We start from the raw sequence: 7,448 nt of genomic DNA, 5'->3' as shown, positions 1-7,448 counted from the left end.
AGGCCAGGTTGGGCCAGGTCTCAGCACCTGCTGAAACGCATAAGAGTCAGGACAGGTTTGGGCTACTCCCAGCTGGGCTAAGCTGCAACACTTGCCAGTGAAAGCTGAGACTGTGGGAAGATCCAGTCAGGCTGAGCTGGAGCACCTGCCAGTGTGCACAAGAACCGGGGTTGGAAATAGGCCTGGTTGTGGAGCCCTGAGGACTAGCCTGCTGGGATCCAGCTTTCATTAGTGAGTGTGAGAGCCAGGGTTCTTGTTGGACCATGCTGGACAATGCTGCAGAACCCATCAGTATGGACTAGGTCTGGGGGTGGGCCCAAACTGGGCTGTGCTCCAGCATTCACTGGCGCTTATGAGATCCCGGGAGATAATATTAGAGGTGGGTCTGGGGGTGGGCCAGCTTGGGCTATGCTGTAGTATCTATTGGTAAGAGCCAGAATGTGTGTGGGCCAGTTAGGCTAGGCCACAGTACCAGCTAGCAAGTGCCAGGACTGGTGCGAGTCATGCCAGTGTGGACTGCAATGCCTGGTTTGACATTGCAAGATCCAGGGTTTGGAGCATGCCTGGCAGAGGAACTATGGGCACTCCCTTGCTAGGCTGTATATATTGCTGAGCAGGACTGGGGGCATGCCAGGCTAGACAAGGTGGAGGCATATGTGAGCACTGAGTCTGGGGACAGGGCGAGCTGAGCTAAGGCGCTGCATCCATGAGTGTCTACAAGAGCTGAATGGAATATGGGCTTAGCCCGTCTAGGCCACAGTAGAGGCTGGCAGAAAAATTGGGGCTGGGTACAAGCCTGATAAGGGCTATTGTGGGTTGCCCTGACTAGGTAATGGCACCCACTGATATGCATAAGGACTTGTTCTGTAGCTGGCTGGCTGGGCTGGGTCGCAGCACCCATCGGCTCACATGATGTATGGTGCTGGGGAAGAACTGACCAGGCTGCTGCATTGGTATGTGCAGTGACTGCTGAAGGTGACAGACGGAACCTGACCCTACACTAGCTGCTGCATGCAAGAGTCAAATCTGAGGTCACCCAGGTGAGGTTTCTTAGGGGACTCCCCAACTAGATGGCTGGACTCAGACCCTGGCCAAAGGGAAAAATCACAGGATGTGTGGTCTGACCTTGGAGAACATTTATTGGGACTGGGCCTCCTCAACTGCTGCTGATGCCTACGCAGTGGACAGCATATCCAGATGCACACAGGAGACATGCTGGCCAGCAGAGAATGTCAAGGGTTTTGTCAGAGGGTGGAAAGCAGAACAGGTTGGACAATTCTGGCCATGCTTTGCAACATGTTCCTGAGTGTATGGATGCACTTAGGTGGACTTTGTTGATCAATAGTCCTTGTAAAGCTTTTTTTTTCTTTTTTAACTCTGGAGCAATGTTTACAGTGTTGAGATAATCTCCCCCACATTAGGGTCTCTAAGGCATCACCAAAGGACTTTCCTTCATCTCTGGAATCCAATGTAATTTGACAGTATAAATGGCCTTTCTCCCTGCTCCCCTATGTACACAAGACAAAAAACCGGAAATATTTGTCCCATCCACTTTCCTCCATATCTGACCCCCCCCACTCTAATTAGGCGCCTATGTGGGTGTGAATCCTTTACATTTATGTGAACCATATTAAAAGTAGAATTAAAAATTAAAAAGGAAAAATGGATCAGAGAAGAAATAAATGAACTTGAAACCTAAATAACTATAGGATTGATCCTATTTTTTTGAGAATACCAGCAAAGTTCATAAATGATTAGCCAGATTAACACAGAAAGAAAAAAACAGTGGAAAAATAAAACAGAAGTGCAAAAGGAGATATTATACCTGATACCACTAAAATACAAAGGATAACAAGAATTACTATGAAAAACTGTATGACAACAAACTAAAATGAACAAATCCCTTGATTCATTTAACCTGAAAGGATTCAATCAGGGAGATGTGCACAATCTAAACAGATCCGTATCAAGCACTGATACTCTAACAATGATTCATATCTTTCAAGGAAAAGTCTGTCTACAACGTAATGGTGACATTCTAAAGTAGTGACCCTAGAAATTAACCCACATATATATTTTAACTGACTTTTAACAAAAGTCTCCAGAACACACACTGGAGGAAAGAATATCGATAAATGAGTAAATGGTTGATTGACAACTTGTATGTAATATAGAAGAATGAAATTTTATCCATATCTCTCATCATAAACAAAAAAACAATTTAAAATGATCAAAGACTTAAATTCCAAACATGGGACTGTGAATTTTGTAAAAGAAAGTTGAAGGGAAATACTCTGAGACAGGAAAAAAATTGAACAATGAGATTATATCAAATTTAGAAGCTTATGCACAGCAAAGGAAACAATAAACAATGTGTAGAGACATCCAAATGCGTGGGGAAAAGTATTTGCGAACTACCTGTATAATAAAGGATTTGATATCCAGAATATATTAACAATTCAAAAAGCTCAACAACAAAGAAAAGCAATTCAGTTAGTGAAATGGGCAAAGGAATCCAAAAAGCAATTTTCAGAAGAAGAAATCTGAACAGCCAGCAAATCAATATATGAAACAATGTTCAACATCACTATCTACCAGGGAAATGCAAATTGAAAGCACAGCTGTCTATCACTGTACCCTCTCAGAATAGCTAAGATCCCATAATGGTAGCCGTGAGGATGTGGAGATGGGAACACCCATAGGAATCAGTATGGTGACGTCCTCAAAACTTGGCAATCAACTTGCCATATGATCCAGGAATCTCACTACTGGGTGTATATCAAAAGACATATGCACATTGTACCAAATTGGTACCTACATCACCATATTTATTACCACACCATTCACAATTGCCAAAATATGGAATCAAGAGAGATGTTCATGAGCGGATAAAGAATATGTAGAATATGTACTCCAATAGAATATTGTTCAGCTCCAAAAAAAGAATGAAATTCTACCATTTGCATCAAAGTGGATACAGCTGGAGAACATTATGTTGAAAGAAATAAGCCAAACAGAAAAATACACATACTCTGTCTTATATGTAGGAGCTAAAATTAAAAAAGAAAAAACACAAAAGCAAAAACAAGTGCCTATGTGTATCAACATTGCTCCAAATATATTTTGTCAAAATTTGTTTTGCATGTGTGTGAAATCAATGTTAAAGAATATTATATATATATGTAGTTTTAATGATCTGTGATTTAAAAATACTGTATGTTGATAAAATGAATATGTGGGTTTTTTCTTTCTTTTTTTTTTTTTTAAAGATTTATTTATTTATTGGAAAGTCAGATACACAGAGAGGAGGAGAGACAGAGAGGAAGATCTTCCATCCGATGTTTCACTCCCCAAGTGACCGCAATGGCCGGTGCTGCGCTGATCTGGAGCCAGGAGCCAGGAACTTCCTCCAGGTCTCCCACATGGGTGCATGGTCCCAAGGCTTTGGGCCATCCTCCACTGCTTTCCCAGGCCACAGGTAGGGAGCTGGAAGGGAAATGGAGCTACGGGGATTAGAACTGGCACCCATATGGGATCCTGGCACGTTTAAGGCGAAGACTTTAGCTGCTAGGCTACCACGCCGCCGGGCCTCCATATATTTTTTTTAACTGTTTCTGTAAACTGGATTGAATCTGTTATTGTATTACTATCGTATTAACACGAAAAAGGATCAAGGTGGTCAAATTAGTTAACTAATTTAAAAAACAGGTGCCAAATATTTCCACGTATTTGGGGTCCTTCTCATCAATGCAATGAAGTTCCTATGTCAACACCAACCACAATGAAATGTCCTTCCCCTCACCATTAGAGTCAATTTTTTTGGACCTCCATAAAGTCGTTTTCACAAAGAGCAAGAACCTAGTTAACGCCACCCACACCTCCGTTCCTCTATTCTTGTTGAAAGACTTTTAGTCTTTCTTGCCAAAGCAAGAGTCCTGTATTCGCAGAGCTTCAGCCAGTTAAAGCCACATAAATGTTCTAATTTTCATTGGCATCATTTCTGCCAATGCCTGTATCCTTTATTGTAAGTGGCTCTCCCTTCATAGTAGTACACTCGAGAACCTTCCACTAGTGGCAATCCCACGCTCAGTCTTGTCAATGATGGGGTCTTCTTTTTCTATTAGGAGGCCACTTATGAGGCCTGCCCACAGCAATATTTTTCTTCTTTACAAGGCATTGTACTGGACAGCCCTCACCATGTTGGGGTCCTCTATATTATGTACGCATATTAATACCTAGCTTGCCCATCTTAGCGTATAAGTCATTCCTATTGGCGGGTTTCGAGTTAGTCCCGCCCACATCTCTTTTGGGCGGGAGAACACACACACGTGTTCGCAGTTACCCGAGCAGCTGGTGGTGAGGAAGCCGCCCACGGGCGCGTGTCTGCGTTTCTGTTTTTCGGTCTGTGTTAGGACCACCACGATGGGGTATGTATTCCCCTCGGTGCCCGCACATCTTCGCTCAGCTCTGTCCATCGCCGCCCACAGGTCGTTGTTTCAACAAGTTATATGGTGGTTTTCTCTATAGAAATGTCCCTGTGGTAGTTAATTATAACCTTCTAGAACTTGATTTTTCAACGACACTTTCTTCCTAAACATAGCTTATGCTTTTCAAAAGCTGCATAATATTCCTTAACGCGTTTTTAAAGCTTTATTGACCGTGTCCGTTTCCCCGCGTTTCCGTTTGGCGGGTATTTTGCCGTTTGGCGTTCCGTATTCCATGGGTATTGTGACAAACGGTGCCTGAAAACAAAGTTTTCTCAAGCATATTTCAAAATGCGTTGTAGGATTCACAACGTGGAAACAAAAATTACCACATTTCTTAAGGTACCCAGAATCTAATTATTAACAATAACTGACAGAATGCATTTTTAAAAATTGAACTAGTTTTGTTCCCACAGATGGTACAAGAGTGTTTATCATGTTTCTTGCTGTTATGCTTGATTGCTAACTGACAAAGTGATGTGTATGAATTGATATTTCATAATTGATTTGGTGTTCCCACACTACAGCTTCACCTAAAACTTCTGATGAATTCCCATAATGCTGTTGTTTACTCACTGTGTGAATGCCCAGATTTTTTAAAAAAACCTAGATATTTAAAATTTTGTTCTTTTGTAAGCTTTACAATTTCACTAAAACTATTTTGTACTACATACAAATGCACAATTTTTCAAAATTATTCTATGTTGAATATATCTGGCTCAAATGCTAATATCAAAGTAGTACCTTAGTACTATTTTGAAATACTATTTTATTTTCATGTACCGTTTTTCCTGTTATGGACAGTGTTTTTTTTTTAGGATTTTTAAAATTATTATTTTGTTTTATGACACAGTTTGCAAGGCACTGGGATTTCCCATGCCCCTCCCCAAGTGCCCTCCCATCCCCACTGATTTCCCTTCCAGTTTTACAATGGGTGTCTTTCATGAAATGGACAGTCATTTTTAGCTATTTTTGTTTGCTTAATCATTTCAAATAGTGTTATAGATTTCAAATAGTTTAATTACTTCCATATTATCATGTTTACTGATGTGTAAACATCAATAAAAGTAAATTTCTCAGGCTTAAGCTTTTAAAGTGTCTTCAAATTTACAAGCTGTTGTTAGTTTGGAGGTGTGCAGCATCACCTGCTTTTTGTTTTAACTTGCTTTATTAGACTACTATCAAGGCTGGGTATCTTGTATGCTTTTATTGGCCATTCAGGGTTTCTGTTTTTTAAGTGAACCTTTTCTTATCTTGTCCATGCCACTAGGTTTCTCAGTCTGTTTTTACTGATATCTTAGGTTTCGTTTTATATTTGTGTGTGAGAGAGAAAGTTTGCTTCCTTCTGTGATTCGTTTTTTAATCACTTATTTATAATGGTGTGTATGCATGTATGAATGAATTTTAAAATTTTATGCAATTTTATATTTATGGACTGCTAAGAAAGCCTTCCATACATCAAAGACATAATCATACTTACTAGTTTGTATTCTAAAAAATTCCAGTTTTGGTTTTCGTGGTGAGGGTTTCATTCATTCAATTAACATTTATTGAGCCAAGCATTCTTCTAGGCACCAAGAATACTTTACTGAATACAAACAAATACAGGGAAAAAAATCTGTCTTTATGAACTTGATAGTCTAGTGGGCAGAGACAGATAAGAAATGAATATTATTAAGTGACATGTTAGAGAATGATAAGATTTAAGAAGAAAAAGATGGATGTAACTTGACAAATGATTGTGCTGCTAGACTATATTGTCCTTTGGCCATTTTGTCTTCCCTCTGTCAAAAGGGTAGTCTTAATTTATTACAGTTTCATTATAAATCTTAGTGATGGGTAGGTCAAATACCTTCAGTTTGTGTTCCTTAATGTGTCTCAGATATTCAAGACTTTTTACTCTTCCTTATAGTATCTACTTGGGGTTTTTAGAGACATGCTAATTTGTAGAATAAAATACAGAGTGCTGATCCTTGCATACTCAGAGTTGTTTGTGTATTTTTGTACTAAAATATCTTAATTATATTGCTTTTGGACAAAATATTTTTTAAAATGACAGATATAAAAACTTTACATATGCATGTAGTATTATGTGGTGTTTTATTGCATGTACTTATTGTGTAATGCCTTACCAGTGTAAATATATGTAGTCTTTTTAGGCATTTAATATTTCTTGGCAATGAAAATGTCAGAAAATAGTTTTTATGGAGAAATATGTAATAAATTTTAACATTATCTATCTTCACACTACTACACGATAGAACCCTAGAATTTCTTAATGTTATCTATCTATAATCTATACCCGTGAATCAACTTCTTGTTAATTTCTGCTTGCTAGTCCCTTCTTCAACTTCTGATAACAATGCTTAGTATTTTTCACTTCTATGAGGTCACCCATTTTTTTAGATCCCCACATATGAGAGATCAAGTGATATATTTCTTTTCATATTTGGCTTATTTCTCCTAACAATTATTTCTTGTGCCACGGTGTGCAAATGATAGGACTCTATCCCTAATATTGCTGTGTTTGTATGTGTCGTGTTTTGTTTTTCTGTTCATCAGTGGGTAGGTTATTTCCATTTGGGGGCTAGTGAATAGTGCTGCGTTAAACAGGCGTGAAGATGTCTCTTTAACAGATGGATTTCTTATCCCTGTTATTTATACCCAGAAATAATAGTTTTGGATTATATGGTAGTTTTTTTATAGGTTATTGATGAACCTCCTTACTCTTTTCCAAATTGAGTGTATTAAATATCAGTCAGTGTGTAAAGATTCTCTTTTCTCAAAATCATCTCCAACGCGTATCTTTTGTCTTTTTAATAAGAGCCAGTCTTACAGAATGAGGTGATACCTCACAGTGGTTTGGATTTGCTTTTGACAGATGCTTAGCACACTGCACTGTTTTTGTTCACGTGCCCATTGGGCATTTGTAACTCTTCCTTTGAGAAATGTCTGTTTATATCT

This window comes from Ochotona curzoniae, unplaced genomic scaffold (genome assembly GCF_017591425.1).
Source record: "Ochotona curzoniae isolate NIBS_2020 unplaced genomic scaffold, NIBS_Ocur_1.0 contig_1274, whole genome shotgun sequence".
In the NCBI taxonomy this organism is placed as follows: domain Eukaryota; kingdom Metazoa; phylum Chordata; class Mammalia; order Lagomorpha; family Ochotonidae; genus Ochotona; species Ochotona curzoniae.
This window is presented reverse-complemented; position numbering follows the sequence as displayed.